General features: G+C 35.6%; 1 long non-coding RNA gene across 12 annotated transcripts in view; it reads right to left on the minus strand.

Moving 5' to 3' along the window:
* Positions 1-392: 392 nt before the first annotated feature.
* The window catches only part of LOC143228666 (uncharacterized), a 47,496-nt gene continuing 27,222 nt past the window's right edge, over positions 393-20,666 (minus strand). For 5 of the 12 annotated variants that reach the window (XR_013015415.1, XR_013015405.1, XR_013015407.1 and 2 more), the window contains 2 exons: positions 5,813-5,909; positions 746-1,209 (listed from right to left, as the gene is read on the minus strand). This is a non-coding gene — a long non-coding RNA (uncharacterized LOC143228666). The other 7 variants (XR_013015416.1, XR_013015404.1, XR_013015400.1 and 4 more) reach the window with 7 other exon arrangements.

The following is a 20,666-nucleotide window of genomic DNA, read 5'->3' on the forward strand; positions in this document are numbered from 1 at the left end:
TAAATCATTATTACCACTTCTTCCATTAAAATTACAATTAAAATACATTCCATCGAAATCGTAGTTAACCGCTCTGGACTAACGCTACAATTAAATTGAAACTAAATTGGAAATGTTGTCCAGGAATGACGTACTTAGTTTTACCCCTTTGAAACCATAGCCGGCTTGTCCTTCTAAAAGATATACTAAAATTTCCTTTACCGAAACGTTGATTAAGCTAACCTTCTGCGAAACCATAATTAATTAATATTTCATTCTAATCACATATAACCTTTCTTTGTTGATTTTACTTTTAACATTTTCTTCTGTGGACGCGTAGTGTGTGTTCTTCAGGAAATTTATGTGAATGTCCAACAAACAACTTTGTAAACTGCTACAAATTTATTCGTGACGATTAATTAGAACGTGAAAAATAACTAAATTTGGAGATTATCGTGTTTGTGGTTAAGTTTAATTTAAGTGGTTGATCTTCCTTTATGCAAAATTACATCAAAAACTAATTTTTGCATAACATATACACTTCAAAAGTAGAACTTAAAACCGTAGTTTAAAGAACCATTGATTGATTTGAATTGAGCACAAAGTTACACAATAGGTTATTTGTGCTCTGCCCACCACGAGTATCGAAACCTGTTTCTAGAGATGTGGATCTGCAGACATAACGCTGTGCCATTTGGGGGTCTTGGAAAACCACTGACTGTAGTTTGTCCATCACTTTACACCTTGTTCTTTTGTATACCTAAGAAGGAAACTTTAATTTTTAACATCTGCCAAAACTCATTCCAATTGATGGATTTTCACACTTTTCAAGCCTAATTACCGTTATAAAACATTTCAACGAATATGAAAACATGATTAATCCATTTCAACCACATCAGTGAATTGACTTGATGAATCTCAGAACTTTTAATATCAGCGAATTTTTTCTTTTTTTTTTATGCAATAAAATAACCAATATTTGAGTCTCTGAATATAAGCAACAGGACGTTTGTAATCTCCCTTTCGCTTCATCCAAACAAGTGACGTGAATAGACACCAATATTCATGCACGTGAACCACGTACCATCACGCGCTAGACACTCGGGTAGACAGTGATAAATGACATATCGCTGTCCTGGGATGCTTGGGCGCGGACCGAGTATAAAGCTCCTTGTAGGGTAAGATTTGGTTCTCCAGTCACTGACACCGTCACAGAGAACGCGTGATCACCTAGGTGGGAATGAGAAGAAACGAGCGTTAACTTTCTGATTGTGGCACAGTTTTTTCACTACCTCTCAGTCCTAAAAACACGTTAACAATTATAATCCCCTGCTGCGACAAAAACCGTATTCCCTCCCCCTTCCCCGTATGCTCACCGGGAGAGACAAACCATTAACTAGCCGGCTTATATGATTATTTATCATTTCTTGTAGATCGCTGATTGCGTTGTGGTGTGCAATAACTTCATGCGTTACGGCGGTGAAAAAAAAAGAAAAGAAGAACGCACGCCGCCTGCAGAAGTTCCACTTGGTCCTATCAGACAGCACTTGCTATTGTCACCTTATGATAAATGGATATTTAATCAGAGATGTAATAATCCCTTTTGATTCCCACACTTAACTATGCTATCCTTTCTCACAATTGCTCTTTTGCTTCTCTTTGAAAGAAAGTCGGCATAGTTACGTCATGATCTACCCTGCAACAGGATATTAAGAAAGCTTTGTTGTCCCAGTTCTGGAAACAGGTTCCCCACGTTTGTATAGAAGTTTCCGCTGTTGAGGTTTGAACATCAGTTTAGCCGTATACGTTTATTCCTTCTAATGCTTTCCACTTTAAATGATTGTTTTATTATCGAAATAATTATGGTCATTTCCTCTGTCGAAACTTCAGTTTAAAAGGCCTTTTTTTTTCAATAGGTCATCTGTATGCGTCTTCTTATAGCAAAGTCACATTGGGCTTTCTGCTGAGTCCACCGAGAGGTATCGAACCTATGATTTTAGCGTTGTAAATCCGAAGACTTACCGCTGTACCAGCGGGGAGACTTAATAGTCCCTACAGATAGGTAATAAAATATATTGTCGTTATACGCAGTCTCAATACGCAGTAGCTATGCGCACTTTTATTCGGATTAGTATTCTGACATGACCTTTTAATACATCTATTTAAAAGGCTTTAATTAATCTATAATGTTTAACAGAAACTAGCCGCAAAAAAAAATGTCACAATGAACGTATACGACCGCCTTGATGGAAACTTCGTTACAAGCGTATGTTTAACATGTTTCAAAATTAACTCTATAAGTGAAATTATTACCGTCACCAATGAATAAATACATGGATTCCCATGATACAGTTGATCATCAGATAGGATTATTAGACATTTTTCTTTGACCTAAATCTTGCAGTTACTAAACAATATTTATCAAACTGCCAGAGCTGCTTACGTTAGAATCATGCTTAATCAATAAGTTGCTATATAAAGAAAAGTCATTTGGCAGAAGGTTTTAAGCATTTAGTAAAAATCTGTTTTCAATGAACCATTTTGTATGAACCGCATAAGAGTCGTTTATGTTAAAAAACCTTTAAGTGGTCCACACACCTCAACCAGTCCCTCTTTGACGCCCTCGCCTTCAGCCAAGATCTTATCACCAGCTCAGAATGGCAATCATCCAGTTAGGGGCACATCGTTTTAAATACGAGATAACGGACCACAGGTTTTGAAAAACCCAGACTTACGTTACTATGAACAAAACTGGCGAAACTGACAAAAGATACAACGGCTTATCATGATGGTTTAATATTTTAAGGTGTCCCTAAGAAAGAAGGGAGGTGTTTTTGTGGAGCTTCCCCACACAGTGCCAAATTAGATATTATCATTTACGGATTACATATTTAGTTATTTCTTTATTTTTAAGCACTTAGCTACACAATGTCGTCTTAAACGTGGGTATCGGACCCAATTAACAGCGTCATAAGCCTTTACATTTATTGCTGAGCTACATACATAATCAATTAAATCTAAGAACACGGTGTAGCTACCATTTTTCACCAACAGGTGGCAAAAGTTTGTTTGTTTTTTGAATTTCGCACAAAGCTACTCGAGGGCTATCTGTGCTAGCCGTCCCTAATTTAGCAGTGTAAGACCAGAAGAACGGCAGCTAGTCATCACCACCCAGCTCCAACTCTTGGGTTACTCTTTTACCAACGAATAGTGGGATTGACCATCACATTACAACGCCTCAAGGCTGAAAGGGCGAGCATGTTGGGCGCGACGGGGATGCAAACCCGCGACCCTCAGATTACGAGTCGCACGCCTTAACACACTTGGCCATGCCGGGCCATGGCAAAAAGTAATAATATCACATTTACTTAAGCGTAGTTGTCATTTGATTCGACCCCATAATGAATAAAGTTTTATAATAGTACTGAAAATGCTGGTACAAAACGCCAAGGATATTTAATAACATTTTTGGGGCTGTTTACGTGGAATGTCTTAAACAAAAGCTTCTCGGTTATCTATGAAAACCACTTCCTTGTACAACATTCCTTCGGCTCTTGGGAAAACGAATTTCGATCTTTACCAGAAGAATCAGTGTTTCTTTTATAATTGTTTTATTATCAATATTGGATAAATTTGGTTTAATATTTTGTATGTGTTTTTAATTTATTTGCTAGTTTATTTACTGACAGATTAACGCTTTTTATTTCTCGCTTTTAATGTGTCTGTTTGTTAATTTCATGCAAAGCTACACAAGGACGATCTGCGCTAACCGTCCTCAGTTTAGCAGTATAAGACTCGAGGGAAGGCAGCTAGTTACCACCACCCACCGCCAACTCTTGGGTTACTCTTTTACCAACGAATAGTGGAAATGACCGTGACTTTATAACGTCCCTACGGCTCAAAGGGTAAGGTTGTTTGGTGCGACGGGGATTCGAACCCGAGACCCTCAGATTACGAGTCGAACGCTTCAACTCACCAGGCCATGCCGGACCTAATGTATCTGATATATCTACGTTTTTGTTATACAAATGTATATGTGCGTAATATTCCGTAGTAAAAATGATAAATACTACAAAAAAAGAATAATACATACATATTTATTTATCTTTACAAATAATCCTATTTGTAATAATAATCCTATGCAAACATAAAACAAATGTTCTAGTGTTTCGTGTCCACCAATCAGCAGAGCTTATCAAAGCTTGTATATCACATATGAAAGAATAAAATATTAGGCTTAGTTTCAGTTTCTGCCGTGCTGATGGAGTTGTCTACGCACGTTAATTATACGTGTCTTTGTTGTACCAAGTACCGTGTAAGTTGTGTAAAGAATAGAGCAGTAACCTGCAGTCTGTCGACTTCACACAATAGCCAATCATTGGAGTTGTGATAAATCAGAGCCGACATCAGCTAGGCCTAGTTTTGTGTGATTATCTAATCTATCTTCCCCATTTTATTTCCAATATTTACTTATTAAGTTTCCACATAGAAACACGAACTGGCAGAGATGGAAAAGGAGCTATCTAATGGTCAACGTTGATAGGTGACCACAATTTCCAGAGATAAATTAAACATCGATCTTCGGCTACGTGTAATGTGCTGGTCATCATCATGAAAGATCGTGTGAGATAATATTTCAACATGAATCTCCCGTGGCTCATAAGCTTAGGAGTGGTGCTAGGAGCAAATACTAAATCTGATTACTTAGAATTTGACCCATGTCTCTTATCTCTAAGAACTTTAGAAATAAACTTAAATCGTGACTCGACTGAAAAAATGCGATACATTGGTAGAGTAAACAGAAGTTCACTTTGTCATCTACAAAGAAAGTTGTTTTTGTTTGGTTTTTATTTTAATAAATATACATAGCTGTTAATGTCATCTGACCTACTGACCAAAAGAAATACAGCCAGTCAGCAACATCTTAAAACCCATCAGAATGAACTTACTGTCACTCTTATAACACATCCACTGCTTCAGACCAGTGTATTGTGGCTATGGTATAAATTCGAGCCAGACTCGCCATCTCTGAAATCCAAAGTTCTATCACCGTGCCAACAAACGCCCTCCTTACTTTTTTAAACAAATTTATTTTTAAAGATACACATCTCTTCAAGAAATAAATGGCCTGGCATTACCAGGTGTTTAAGACACTTGACTCGTATTCCAAGGGTCGCGAGTTCAAATTCAGTCACACCAAACATGCTCGGCCTCTCAGCCGTGGGAGTGTTATAATGTAACGGTGATTCTTACTATTCGTTGGTAAAAGAGTAGCTCAAGAGTTGGCGGTAATTGGCGATGACTAGCTGCCTTACTTCTAGTCTTACACTGCTAAATTAGGGAGGGCTAGCGCAGGTAGTCCTCGTGTAGTTTTGCGCAAGGTTCGAAACAAACAAATCAAGAAATAAATAATCAAAACCTCAGGAGCATTGCAGAACAGCATGACATATTTATACAAACATCTTACTATACGAGTCACACCGTATAATAGGGTACTATCAGTATTTTAAAACTAAGCATTTTTAAATGATATAAACCTAGTCTGATACCAGAAAGATTTGAAAACTTGCTTTATTGGCCAGTAGATAGGATAAGGTGTTATTAAAAATTATAATTTTACTTCACCGAGCGGTTGATATGATGAAGCATTATTATCATAATTTCTGAAACGCTACACGTGACAGTGCATTATTATAATATATTTCGTATTAAAATATATACAATAATCAAAGCTTTAAGACAAGTTAGTTATATAAGAGTATGATAGATAGATAGATAGCACAATTTAGGTTGAGATACATATTTACTTCGGTACACAAAAGGTTCTTCGTACCTCCTGTAGGGGTCGCATCCATCTTCTTGACACGTTTAATCTTGACTATATAAGAAAGCTGTTTAGAATTCACACTTTGGGGTCCACACTAGTTTTGCTACTTAGTCGGAACGTTTGACATGAAAGAAAAAAAAAACACAACAAAAAACTTTGAAACAGGTGTCGTGGTAGAAATTTAAGAGTAGTATATTACTACGTCTAAGATGTGAATGTTGATATAGATTAGTATCACAACAGAATATGTTCGTTGTTTATTTGTATTCAGGTAAAAGACAGCTTAGATTGATATTATTACAAGGTAAACGCACTTTGATGATTTGTAAATTGTATTAAAATATATATGTGTATATTACATTTAATCCTGTTAAGGCTTACGTGCTAATATTCTTAGTAGGTAGCGCAATTTGTTAATGATTCCTTGTTCGTATACGTACCTTACATTCAGTCCCGGATAGGTACTACATGTGTCGAAATTCATTACCTTGAATTAAGCATTAAGTTTCAGCTCTATTCTAATGTTGCCAAAAATATTCTATTGAAAGTTTTCAGTAATACGGTTAAACGTAAGATTTCAGGAACACGGATTATTTAAAGCCTTGAAAACGTAAGATTTAAGAATTTAAGAAACAGGTTATTTGAAGCTTGTAAACGTAAGGTTTACCGAATACAGATTATATAAAGCTTGTAAACGTAAGGTTTAATTTGAAGATTATATAAACATGTAAACTTAAGGTTTACAGAATACAGATTATATAAAGCTTGTAAACGTAAGGTTTAACGAATGCAGATTGTATAAAACTTGTAAACGTAAGGTTTAACGAATGCAGATTGTATAAAGCTTGTAAACGTAAGGTTTACCGAATACAGATTATATAAAGCTTGTAAACGTAAGGTTTACCGAATACAGATTATATAAAGCTTGTAAACGTAAGGTTTAACGAATGCAGATTATATAAAGCTTGTAAACGTAAGGTTTACCGAATACAGATTATATAAAGCTTGTAAACGTAAGGTTTAACGAATACAGATTATATAAAGCTTGTAAACGTAAGGTTTAACGAATGCAGATTATATAAAGCTTGTAAACGTAAGGTTTAACGAATGCAGATTGTATAAAGCTTGTAAACGTAAGGTTTAACGAATGCAGATTATATAAAGCTTGTAAACGTAAGGTTTAACGAATGCAGATTATATAAAGCTTGTAAACGTAAGGTTTACCGAATACAGATTATATAAAGCTTGTAAACGTAAGGTTTAACGAATGCAGATTATATAAAGCTTGTAAACGTAAGGTTTAACGAATGCAGATTATATAAAGCTTGTAAACGTAAGGTTTAACGAATGCAGATTATATAAAGCTTGTAAACGTAAGGTTTAACGAATGCAGATTATATAAAGCTTGTAAACGTAAGATTTAAAGAATGCAGATTACTTGAAGCTTGTATCCTCTCTTATCTCTGTCTCTTTTTTTATTTCTATTTTGTAAAAGACAAACAGATGGCACCAAATTAAGCTTATAAAGGTTTGGACTTTTTGAAAACAAACTTGTAAGATATAGTTGTAATGTTTTCTTCTTTCTTTCTGCGACTTTTTATAACAGAACTATAAAATGGACTGTCAACGCTGTGTCCACCGAAAGGATTAAACCTCAGACTCAAACATACAACTCAGTCTTTTTGCTAATAAGAGAAATAAAATATATTCTGAGTGATCTTATTTGTTCTCTATTGTATAACTGTAAGAAGAATACAGACAATACAAAGACTTGAACAAAGTTCATACTGTGTAAAAGTGATAAATGCTTTGTGATTGCAAAGCGAGATTCAGCTGGTGTTGATGTTTTTTACATTCACTTCGTCTATTTCGCTAAAGCTAAATATGACTTACAATGATTTTTTTCAGATCTATTTCAGGCCTAGTTTGATAAAATTAAATACAATTGATATTGTTATTTTCAGATGTACTTTATTTCGTTTACGTGTTTCTATCGAATGACACATGTGCTCATTACATGCTCTCAGGATATTATCTAAGTTACGTTTTTCTTATTTTTTCAAATTAACTTAAAAGTTATTACAATCTAATCGTGATTTTACATACCCTAATTAATACGCTGTTAATCTGCTTTTACGGTACTACACAGAAATCAGTGGAAATGTTAAACGAAAATTAACTTCATTTGTTTATCTGAGAGAAGCCACAACACAAGATTAAATCGGAAAATGAATGTTTTAAAGCTTGTCCTTTCGTATTGTATTTCATGGAATCGAGTGAGAACTGTTTACTTTCACTTGTTCGACTATTCATCCGTGGGGCATTGTTATGTGACGTTCAATCCCTCTAGTCGTTGGTAAATCAAACAAACCAAGGTCTAACTTCCAAACCATTTGTTTCAAAATAACATTCGAATAGCTATAAACAGCTAAACTAATACAACCATTCTTAATTTGACAAAATATGTGTTTTGGTTTACTAAACATAAATACGAAGTCCGACCTATCATTCTATTTATAACTTGTTCCTAAGTTATACATAATTCGGGGAATTCCAGTCTTCATCAGTTTGTTTTCTATGATCTATATTGTGGTAAGTAAGAATATTAGCAACGACTAATGTTACGTAACGTTTCTATCTACTCATCACATAATTATATTTTCGCTGTGAAACGTACGAATAACAGCCGAAACCTACACTTTAACATACGTTTATTTAGACTTGAAACATTTTTTTTCACATAAAACTCATTGTTCGTTACTCACATTCAGTACACTTCGACTTGAAACATACGAACATCAGAATTATCTAAGACAGGTGCAACACTTTTAACAAAACGTAGGAACAGCATAACACCTATAACACTAAAGTAACGTTGAGTATTCCCTGAAACTTCTGGAAGGAAAAAAAGACAGTAGATGATACAATAATGACCGTTTTTCTGGTCTAACAGCGAAGTATGTTTCAAAATAGATGAGATAACATGCAGATGTTTAAAGGCTCACAGATTCCAATGTAATTACACCAAAACCTGTGCAAAGTAAGCATATCATTTCACACCCAATAGTCTGAACCAGCAAACACAAGGTATAATTTAATACTTTACATAAGAAACTACCGTGAAAAATCACTTAGGAACAAAATAATGGTTCTTAATGAACTATTGACCTTTGTTCTTATTTTCTTTATACTTTCAACTGTTTATATTTATAATGTGCGAACTCCTCAACGTTAACCGTTTCGACGAAACGTCACAGAACATTGCTTAAAAGTTTCTTTATTTACAATGATTTGTGTGTTTTTAAAGCAAAGCTACATCAAGCTATCTGCGGAGTCCACCGAGGGGAACCGAACCCTTAATTTTAGTGTTGTAAAATCCATAGACTTACCGTTGTCCCAGCAGGGTACACAATAATTTGTAGCCAACTTACTAGTGTAATAAGACGATTTTAATTGCTTTACTCCAATATAATACGTCAGTATTTTCTTAACACAGCTACTTTGATTACCCTAATGAACATTAGATTATTAAACAAGCTGAAAATTTTAGTTCATGCAAGTTAAAGAAATTATGGTTGTGAAGAATCATAAAAAGTATACTAATATTGAAAACTGGATATCTGCCTATTAAACTCTTTTTACCTAGATTCTTATATTCAACTGGAAGTAAGGGAAACTATTAGATAAATACCATATATAGATTAAAATCTACACAAAAACAATGAAATTACATCAAAATGTCCAAACACCTTTCACTCACCCTTCGTGCTTTGTATCATAAACACCGTCTGATGATTTTCTGTATCACACGTTTCATCAGCGAAAAAAGAAACGAAAAATATAATTCATCTTACAAAAAAAAACGAAGAAATAAACGTCTATCAGAACAAGGTCATGAGAAGAAAAAATCACCTTCCAAGAAATTTTTCTGAGTATAAATCTTTAAACACACTTACTTTTTGCACTGATGGCACTATCCTTCTTAGCTGTCATTGTGGAAGATAATTTCTCACGCTAATACCCGTTCTTTGACATAGGAACAAGGTTCTACGTGCCACTCAAAGTTCAGAGAGTTGGTTAAAAAACTGTAGTTTTGTAACCCAAATACAGAAGTCCTTTTAACAATAGTGTTTTCTTTACTGATGTGAAGCTATCTCAGTTCTTCTTTCCTTTCAGACCTTGCTTAGAAAATAACTTTAATCGCTCAGGTTTACAATACCATCCCTCTTTGAACACTCGCTAAATGAGAGTCAAAGTTCACGAACGCGTGTCATTAATCAGAGAGGGAGGCCTGGCGGGTGGAGCAGGATAGAAAAGAAAACTGTGCAAGGTGGAAGATTTAATTCGTTTTTTAACACCTTGATTGTCGTGGATGGTGTAGAAATTCTGCGTTATTCGAAGTATGTATTCGTCCTGACTTGAGGACAAAGTGAAAAATGAGTGAAGTGACATTTAAAAGATAAGATTTATAACAACGACACTATTTTGAAATTAAGTCAAAAGTATAAAGTTACGGAACTACAGGAGCTCACTTCTTACTGATTACTTAGCATAATTATAAAATAGTAACCTATATTAAATCCTTATATATATGTATAATCCAAATGCAGAATTTTTTTGATAGTAACGTTTAGTGTATTCTTGTGAGGCTATCTAATTTTTTTCTTCAGGATTTTGTTTTATATATTTATGTTTCGTTGAGATTTGAAGTCAGTTCAATAAGGTTCAGCCGTGCTTGTTTTTGAATTACTCGAACGAACTTTGCTTCAGTGGAAGTGCATACTTGCTAATGTTGAAGTACAAGTCCCCCCCCACAAATACGTTCATTTTAGGTAAAGTAATTGCCTTGAACAAAAACCAGCTCAGACTGATGATTTCATTCAATAGTAATGGAAAAGACGCAATGAAATTCTTGAGTGAAAACAAACATTTTATTCATCAATAGACTTCAAAGCTCACATCTTTGTTGAGACACGGGTGTCACATTGCTTAAAACATTTGTTTGAAAACGAAATGTCTCAAACTATGTGCAACAGTAATCATACTGGTTTGATGCCCGCCTTAGATCGTAGTTCCAGTAACGAATGTATATTTCTTTTGAAGCAGGTCGCATATATTATGTCGAGTGAGTTAACTGTTTTGTTTTTCAGAGAATAATGTCGTTGTTTGTGTCGGACTAGAAACAAACAGCTGGACCTCCAACAAACAATATATATATACACTTTAAAGCATGCAATGAAGAACACATGGTTGAATCGGTAAGAAAACTGTGCATGTTTACATACAAACAACCAGGAGATACAAGAGACGACCATAAAAGAACAATACACAGTGTTCGCGTTTAAATACAAAATATTGGTTAACGAAAGTTCTTACTTTAATAATACAATGTTTATTTTTGTGATTTATGATGTTTTTCTAATATTTTTAATACAAACTTTACCTGTCATACAGTACACACTGTACTAAGTGTATTGTACATTTTTACCCACTTTGTACATATACGCAACCAGTTAACAGTTTGGTGTTTCGATAGGATGAAAGTGTTTGTAAGGATACTCTAACAGCATTGAACACATATTAACATGTGACTATTTTTCGAAATTAATTAATAATAGTAGTTTTAACGAACCTAAAATCTCATATTACAAGTGTTGTATATACTCTTCAAAAAAAGAAACGCAAAAGGGATATTTTTCTTATTTTAAAGAGAAATATATGTAATAACGTTACAAGCTCAGAGTATGTGATGTTACACGTGTTAAGGCACTGATTGTCAGACCAAAATGACAATAAAAGTTGTGCACTTTGAAAACGGAGGAAAACAACGGATTTTTCGCCAAAACGCATTCGTGTCCGATAAATTTGTTTGAGAGATCTGCATGTTCTGCAAGTGCAACATGTGCAAAATGCCTATAAAAGTGACGGGTTCTCGGTTTCCATAGCTCAGTGTTAAGCCACCGACACGCAATACAGTTACGCCAAGACTGACTGAAGCACAACGCAACAACGCCATTGGTCGCTTGGAAGCAGGCGAATCTCGATCAGATGTTGCCAGAGCTATAAATGTCCACCCAAGCACCATCACAAGGCTATGGAATCGTCACCAACAACATGGATCAACTTGTGACCGTCCACGATCTGGCAGACCTCGTGTGACCACGCCCGCACAAGATCGTTACATCCGGTTACGTCACCTTCGGGATAGGACCACCACTATGACGTCTATTGCTTCAACCATACCAGGCCTGCGTGGGATTTCCGATCAGACCGTACGCAACCGTCGACGAGATTTTTAGGCCCCATGTGCAACCAATCATGGTGAACGTCAACGACGTTTTTCAACATGACAACGCCCATCCTCACACAGCCCGACTCACCACTGTCTTCTTTAGACACCACAACATCAACGTTCTTCCCTGGCTCTCCAGATCACCTGATTTAAACCCCATCGAACATCTTTGGGACGAGTTGGACCGACGTCTGCGACGGCGACAACTTCAACCGCAGACTCTGCCTCAGCTTGCAGCAGCTTTGCAGGCTGAGTGGACAGCCATTCCACAGGATATGATTCGTCATCTCATAGCTTCCATGGGCGGGAGATGCCAAGCAGTTATTGATGCTCACGGGGGGCATACTCGTTATTGACGTTGAGTGACGTTAAACTTCAACTAGTGAGCATGGACTTCGCCTTTGCAGACTTTGGATGTTCAGCAGTGAATGTGCAAAGTTTCACACATGTCATACAGAACTACCCGAAATAAACTTGTTAACAATATGTCTTAAATTTTGCCTTTTGCGTTTCTTTTTTTGAAGAGTATATATGATTTCTTTCGTCTGATTGTTGTACGACAGTGGTACGCAGTAGAATGTCCGTTTTAACAAAGTATGGAATTACACAGTGTAGAATACACAGACAAGTCATGAAAACACCCTGAAAGAAGATAGTCTCCCACATCGGTAACGAGATTAACTTAAAATTGTTTCAATTCCTTGACAAAAAAAATACAAGAGCACAATGAAAAGCAAACAGTGTCGTCACAGAGTGATTATTACAATATGACGTAATGAAGACTATATCAAAATGGCGTAATTAATTACGTAAGTTGATTTTGTAAATATACTGTTGTTGTAGCTTTTTTTACACAGACAGACAAATAGAGACTGATCCACACACTAGAAGGTGTAACTTTTTCAATTTTCTGTCAGGTGAATCTATAAAGAATATTATATGCTGGAATTTTTAGTCTTTTAATAAAGAAGAAGCACTATTTTTTAAACTTTTGTTTGTTTGTTTCGGATATTCTTACGAAGCTATACAAGGACTATCTGCGCTAGTTGTCTTTAAACTGACAGTTGGCTTCAAATGCTAATTTTGGGGCCATTTTAATCAACAGAGAGCGAATACACGCAGCAAGAAGCGAAACAATGTTATCAGATTCACAATTCTCTAGGCTATGTACTAAACCGGCCCAAGCGCGTTAAGGCGTGCGACTCGTTATCTGAGGGTCGCGGGTTTGCATCCCCGTCGCGCCAAACATGCTCGCCCCTTTTAGCCGTGGGGACGTTATAATGTGTCGGTCAATCCCACTATTCGTTGGTAAAAAAGTAGCCCAAGAGTTGGCGGTGGGTGGGGATGGCTAGCTGCCTTCCTTCTAGTCTTACACTACCAAATTAGGGACGGCTAGTACAGATAGCCCTCGAGTAGTTTTGTGCGAAATTAAAAAAAAACAAACAAACAAACTACTAAACCGCTTTGTAACGGAACGGGCCCAACTTGAACACTGTATTACTATAAAGTAAGTAAGTCAAAAAGTGATGTCTTTATAGATATATATGTAAGTTAGCGTTATAATAAAATGTTAAATAAATACTACTGTGAAATTTGGAAAAAGATAGAAGTTGCTTACTCAAAATTCTGAATACAGATTGTCACAAAGTTCAACACAACAGATTTATCAAATTGGTTTAGTTTCCTTCAAAACACGTCAGCTGGATTTGTTCCAGTGTTTTAAAATGAAGAACCAAGTAACAACTAGCGTGTTGGAATTAAAATATATCAAAGAAAATGCACTCAATATTTCAATACGTTTCATGGAATGTGAAAACAGTCGTTAAGGAAGACACGTTATTTAACAAGATGGACTGCTTAAGAAAATAATGGGCTGGTGGTTAAGACATTCGATTCATAATATGAGGGTCACGGGTTCGAATCCCCACCACACCAAACATGTTCGCCCTTTCAGCCGTGGGGGCGTTATAACGTGGCGGTCAATCCCACTATTCGATAGTAAAAGAGTAGCTCAACAGTTGGCGGTGGGTGGTGATGACAAGCGGCATTCCCTCTCGTCTTACACTGCCAAATTAGGGACAGCTATAACAGATAACCCTCGTGCAGCTTTGCGCAAAATTCAAAAACAAGAAGATAGGTAGATTTTATGCCGTCCCCTCAAATAGCTCCGTGGTAAGTCTGAAGGCTTATCACACTAAAAACGAGGTTTCGATACCCATGATGGGTACAGTGTGGATAACAAGTTGTATATTTTTTTTGCTTAACGATAAACATACCATAAGTGTATTAAAAATCTAAAAGCATTTAAGCAATAACTTAAATATCTTATTCGAATTGTTATATTTCTAAGATATGTTTTAAGTTATATTTATAAAGCAGTATTATTTTATTTAATAAAAGTAGATGTACGCGCTTAAAACAGGAGGGTTTAAACATTACACAAAATTTGTATGTGTTAAGCAGAAATAAAAAAGAAAGAAAAATCTTAATTTGAAGAATTTAAGTAGCTTTACGTGTTATTCACCAGACGTAATATTCCCTTTTATGGCATTAACTACTATAGGATCACTTTAACCAATACCACGATCGCACGAGGAAAACAAAAGTGTATGCGTAACAATCGTGTGTTCTATTTCTTCTAAAAATTATTTTTCTTTCGCAGAACAGTTTGTAGTCGAATATCAGAGTTACCAATAATTGTAGAGTTACAATCAAACCAATGTTGTTGTTGCTTCTTATCCTTTGAAAACTATAATAGCAAAATTGTTTGAGATAATAATAACAAAAAAAAAAGGTTACGAACCTTTCACCAACTTTTGTTAAACTTCAAATGAAAAGAGCCTCAAGACTTAATGATTGTACTTATTCCTTTTGGGTCTTACAAAAGAGCGGGTAGTTCGTTATATTTGAAGGAATAATATATTAAAACCAATAACCGTTACACGACTTCTATACATTTCTTCAAATACCTCTGTTACACCTGTTTAAAGAAACAGACCTTTCTTCTGACAGTGACAAATGGAGCCTGAGACGCTGTTGAACGTTAAGCTTTGTGGAGATTTGGAGGAAAATGGAATGAGACTTGATGTTCCCCTGCAGAGAATAAGGTCAATGGACAAACACCAGAGGGCACTGATCTTCATAAGCCTGAATGAATTCACTCGTTCAATGTTTTGACGATTTCTGTATAATAGTAAATTTCCAAGGCTTGACATGCTTTTAGAATGAAAGCAAGAACGGTTTCACGTCGTAGGTTATAAGATAAATTAAAATAGTGTTGAAATTTATGTATAAACATGATGGAAATAATTTAAAGAAAGTTGTTTTCCTTCATTTAACTTCCAACCTGATGTACTTCACAGCAAAATTAGTGGGTTTTTTCTATTTTCTAAAGAGATATACTTACATTTTCTTGGATTGTTTTGAATTTCGCCCAAAGCTTTACGAGTGCTATCTGCGCTAGCCTTCCCTAATTCAGCAGTGTAAGACTAGACTCACTAGGGAAGGCAGGTAATCATCAGCTCCCACCGCCAACTCTTGGGCTTCTCTTTTACTAATGAATAATAGGATTAACCGTTACGTTATAACACCCTCACGGCTGAAAGAGCAAGCATATTTGATGTGACGACGATTCGAACCCGCGCACCTCAGATTAGTAGTCGAGCGCTTTAACTACCTAGCCATGCCGGGCCTCAATTATTTTTGAAATCTGACACTGTACTATAAGACTCACAAACTGTTATGTTCGAAATTCGAAATTTAATTTAAACCATTGCAAACTGTGATCGGGTATGAACTTCAAATAAAAGGTCAGAAAACTACTACGGTTTGAAATTGAATGTTTAAAGTAACATTTAGTATTTATTTTCTAGTTAATAGCAAATTTCATTTAACAACAAATTACTATAGTAGATGTGTTTAGTTTTATTACCCTAACTTTATTATTGTGGTTCCAATGTTGAAGCATTCAAAATTTAAAATAACATATAAATGCTTCAGTTAATCAAATGATTTTTAAGTCATTTAAGATTAAACTTTTGTAAATATACGGAAATTAATGGATCGTAAGTATGTTGTCTTCACTCGCTCCGAAATTTATCTAGTGAATTAGTAAAGAATCAATCAGAATGTTGAGTATGGAAAAAGTTCTGCAGTTTTTAATGTGTTTGTTTTAGAATGTTCATGAAGAGTTCTGTGTCATGGAAGAGTCAAGTTTTGAACTGATAGACTATAGAAGTAGTTAAGTGCACCCACCGCTTTAAGTGCACCCACCGGTTAATCCTAGGTTGCTCTTCTCTGACAGAATATTTGTAATTGATTGCCTCTCTTATAACTCACCCACAAATTCAAAACTCACACCAAGTTTTGTAGAAACGGGACACGAACCATGAACTTTAACTAATACGCCAAACATCTAGATAACAGTGTTTAATGAAATATATATGCAAATTAAAACAACGTCCTCTGGTATTTTAAAGAAATGTGCCAATTTGTTTTTTGCCCCATGTAACTGCTTTTAGTGTTCATTTAATTCGCTTTTTTTCAACTCGGAATGGATCAAATTATTCGTCATTATTCCTGTTGCTAGCTGATATACAGAACAGTACAGAGCTAACAATAAGCTTTTCACAACAGCTATAAATAGTATCATTAACAAATATATAGACATAATCGAGCCGGTTACATGAGATTTATCTGAAAATTTTTCTTTAATTTTCCAGAACGAAATGAGAAGAGCTCCGTTGCTGACATTCGAGCGATCAGTTCTCTGATGATTTGTGACTGGGTTAGCTGTAGGCCGACAGGAAACGGCTATATATAAAAGGTTACGGGTCGTAATCATTAGCAAGAAAGAGAGCTCAATTCTAACTCGTTGTCGCACCGACAGCCCGACATTATTCCCAATTAAATGGGTTTTACCGCTGGTCAAGCTTTCTGTTCGATCTGCCCTAATTGGGTGGCAGCAAGGTCGTGATTAGTGCAGATCACAGCTGGAAAGTGCCGCTCATCTCGTTACACTAGTAGCCTACATGACAATCCCTCTAATTGTGTTCTAGTCTAATGTAACCGTATGATTAAAGGCAGTTTTATTCTAGTTTTTGAACAGTATCTGATTATCTCCCCTCGCTGTTTTCCTTACACGTCTATTGTTTCAAGATTTTGGAATTAAAACCCGTATGATATTTATTTACTTTTTATGCAAGACGAGAAGTAAAATCGATATATTTTTTAACTGAGCAGCAAACTATGTAGAAATCGTTATCGTATTCAATCCATAAAAAAAGGTATTTACAGAATCCAGAAATATAATGTCATTTCTAATTATTCTAATCCTTACTCTATTGACGTCATCATGACGTAAGACTATCTAAGAGGATGTAACCAGATAGCCTTCCTGGACACAGACTATGGGCGTGAACGGGTAGCCAGAAAGCTTTCTTATAATATTCAGCATTGGGAAATTTTGATTGGAGGAACAAAATGGGTCATTCCTCAGTCAAAAAAAAAAATTATTCAAGGTAGGACGGATACATGATTTTATATTAGTCAAACTTATTCAGTAATGAAATGATACGCCAAGTGGGTAAACCATTCTCGGGTAAGAACTACAAAACGTCATTTGGTGGCCTATTTCTTTCTTTCCTGTCTCAGATGTGCAATCAAGTGTTTAATAACGTCAATTGTCCATAACATAACATTATCGGGAGATAAATACGTTTATGGTTATTGCTTAAAATTGGCGATACGTTACTACACACAATAACACTAGTTATAGATTTACATTTATAGAAACAGAAAAGTTGTATTACATAGATTGCCATCTAGAAAAATAAAGTACGAAGAGATGTGTATTTGTATGGATCTGTGGAATTTTTACATAGGCAAGAAGTAGATCCTTCCACGTGTTTGTACGAATCAACATGTATTTTATATCTGGAAGGAAAAGATGTTGGTATTTAGATGATTTCCACAGAAAGTTTTAATCCAGCTTCCAGGCATGGATAGATTGAGTCTAATGGAAGAGCTCGAAGAAAGTTCAATTAGATATCTTGGATCACCTCTTTCAAACGTGTATATATATATATATATACACACACACACACCATACAGTTGTTGTGTCTCCTTCATGGCCGAGCTATCGTTGCGACTGTGGTTTGTGGTCGTGTGTTTCAGATCTCGTGGATAGTCTATACGCTGTCACTGCTTAGTGAGTTACGCTTCGTAACCTATGAAAAGGATCGTGAACCGTGCACGCATGTGCTTAGAAACTCGATACACCTTTGTGAGATTCACCATCATCTAACCTTCAGATCTGAGAACTGCAGACAAATGTGTCTCTGTGTTATAACAGACCACACGCAGGGCTTTACTCGGGTCTTGTCAACCACACAATGTTTTTCCTGCTTTCTTCTTAGTTCTTGTCCTTTTCACTTCTCTCTCTCTCTCTCTCTCTTTCTTTCTTTCTCTTACAAGTCGTGATTCTTGTGTCTAATATACGGTTACTAGCTCTTCTCGCACCTCGTGCTTATAGCTCCTGGTTTTCTAATATCTTTCTTCCAACTTTTTATATTCCACTACCCCTCACTCTGACGTCATACTTTGTCTCCTTGTCATTGCCTACGTTCGTTTATTATTCTCCCACGTCCATAATTTTGTTTTTCTTTCATTTCAATTTTAAATCATGTACCATGCTGCTGTTTGTTTGTTTGTTGTTGTTGTTTTTTAAATACAAGATCCTTATTCTTCGTCTTTTATTATATAAAATAATTTTAACATTTCTCTCTTATTATATTTTCTTCGGTGTAAAGTTTTTACTATTCTGTATACGACTGTTCTCCCTCTCACACACCTTAAAACATTCATAATGCAATCACCACCTGAAAAAGAGAGATGGGGAGGAAAGAAATGTAACATTGTAAACCGAAAAATAGTTTTGTCACCAGTTAATGAAAAGAAAATGTCTAACAAGTAGATAATAAACTGCTGACTTACGTTTTATAATTTTGTTATTTAACCTTTTAACGTGAAAAAAATAAAGTATTCAAAAGAGATGTTTAGACAGTTCACATACCACGATTAATATTTGTCTGATTATTAAATGGTGAATTCTGGCTCGTTGGTACCAGATATGATCAAGTAACTTTAAAATGTTCCTCATTAAAATATTTTTTATATCTGGTAAACAGCGTAAACTGATGTTAACTCTCCAGCAGAAGGAGCGTAATATCGGTTAAAGAAAACTACAAATAATGGTGGCAAAGTGTTTTAGAATAATTTTGGTTCTAAGTACTATAGCTAAGTAAGCGACAATCAATGGTGCCAAAGTGTTTTAGAATAATTTTGGTTCTAAGTACTATAGCTAAGTAAGCCACAAGCAATGGTGCCAAAGTGTTTTAGAATAATTTTGGTTCTAAGTACTACAGCTAAGTAAACTACGAGTAATAGTGCCAAAGTATCTTAAGATGTTCTTGATTTTTACGTGTTAGTATCAAGTAAAACTCAAACAGCATTGTAAAAATGCCTTAAGACTATTCCAAAAATACAAACAGTAAAATTGAATAATTTTAGGAGATTCTTGACTATAGTTGTAAGCCCAGCATGGACAGGTGGTTAGGGCACTCGAATCCTTGTCACAAAAAATATCCTCGCCCTTTCAGCTGTGGGAGCGTTATAAAGTGGAGGTCAATCCTATAATTCGTTTGTAAAATAGTAGTCCAACAGTTGGCGGTGGGTGATGATGACTAGCGGCTAGTCTTACACTGCTGAACTAGGAATGGCTAGCGCAGATAGCGCTCGTGCAACTTTGCGTGAAATTCAAAACCGACAAACTCGTTCTTGACTTCAGAAACGTTAATCTTCCTTGTGATACAAAACCAAAACCTAATTCTTATTTTTGAAATAATGTTCTATCGCACTAGTACTCCATCTAAATTAGATTTGCACTTTCACGTGGCAAAATCTCATTTTAGGTTATTATTAAAAGTTTACACGTGTTATGAAAAGCTTTGTCACGATGGAAACACGAAAGAAGGAATTTAGTACTGGAAGAAAAGCTGAGATCAGGTTTTTCGTAGCCTATTTTCGTGCATTTTGTGGAATTTCACGCTAGGTCTATTTGCACTAGTCGCCCTTACTTTAGAGGTGATAAGCTAGAAAAAACTGTAATTATTCAACACTGTCTACCGCCACTTTACCAAAGAACAGTGAGCTAGTTCGCAATATTATAATACCTTCACGATTAAAATAGTGGGCGTGTTCCGTAATGATAATAGATCCAATGATTAGCAGATTACGCCTTAAAAAAAACCATGCATCCTATCTATGTGTTTTACGTGTTTATTGGATACCATGTTTATATAGCAGTTTGGAATAATTTGTTTTGTCATGAACGCCAGTTAAACAGTGGACTAGTGGTTAGTATATTCAATTCGGAATATTCACCAAGCATGCTCGCCCTCTTAGCCGTGGGGATATTATAATATTACTATCAATTCCACTATTCGTTGGTAAAACAGCTGCTCAAGAGATGACGGTAGATGGTGTTGAAAGCCTAACTTCCATCTAGTG

Source organism: Tachypleus tridentatus, chromosome 1, assembly GCF_004210375.1.
Source record: "Tachypleus tridentatus isolate NWPU-2018 chromosome 1, ASM421037v1, whole genome shotgun sequence".
Classification (NCBI taxonomy): domain Eukaryota; kingdom Metazoa; phylum Arthropoda; class Merostomata; order Xiphosura; family Limulidae; genus Tachypleus; species Tachypleus tridentatus.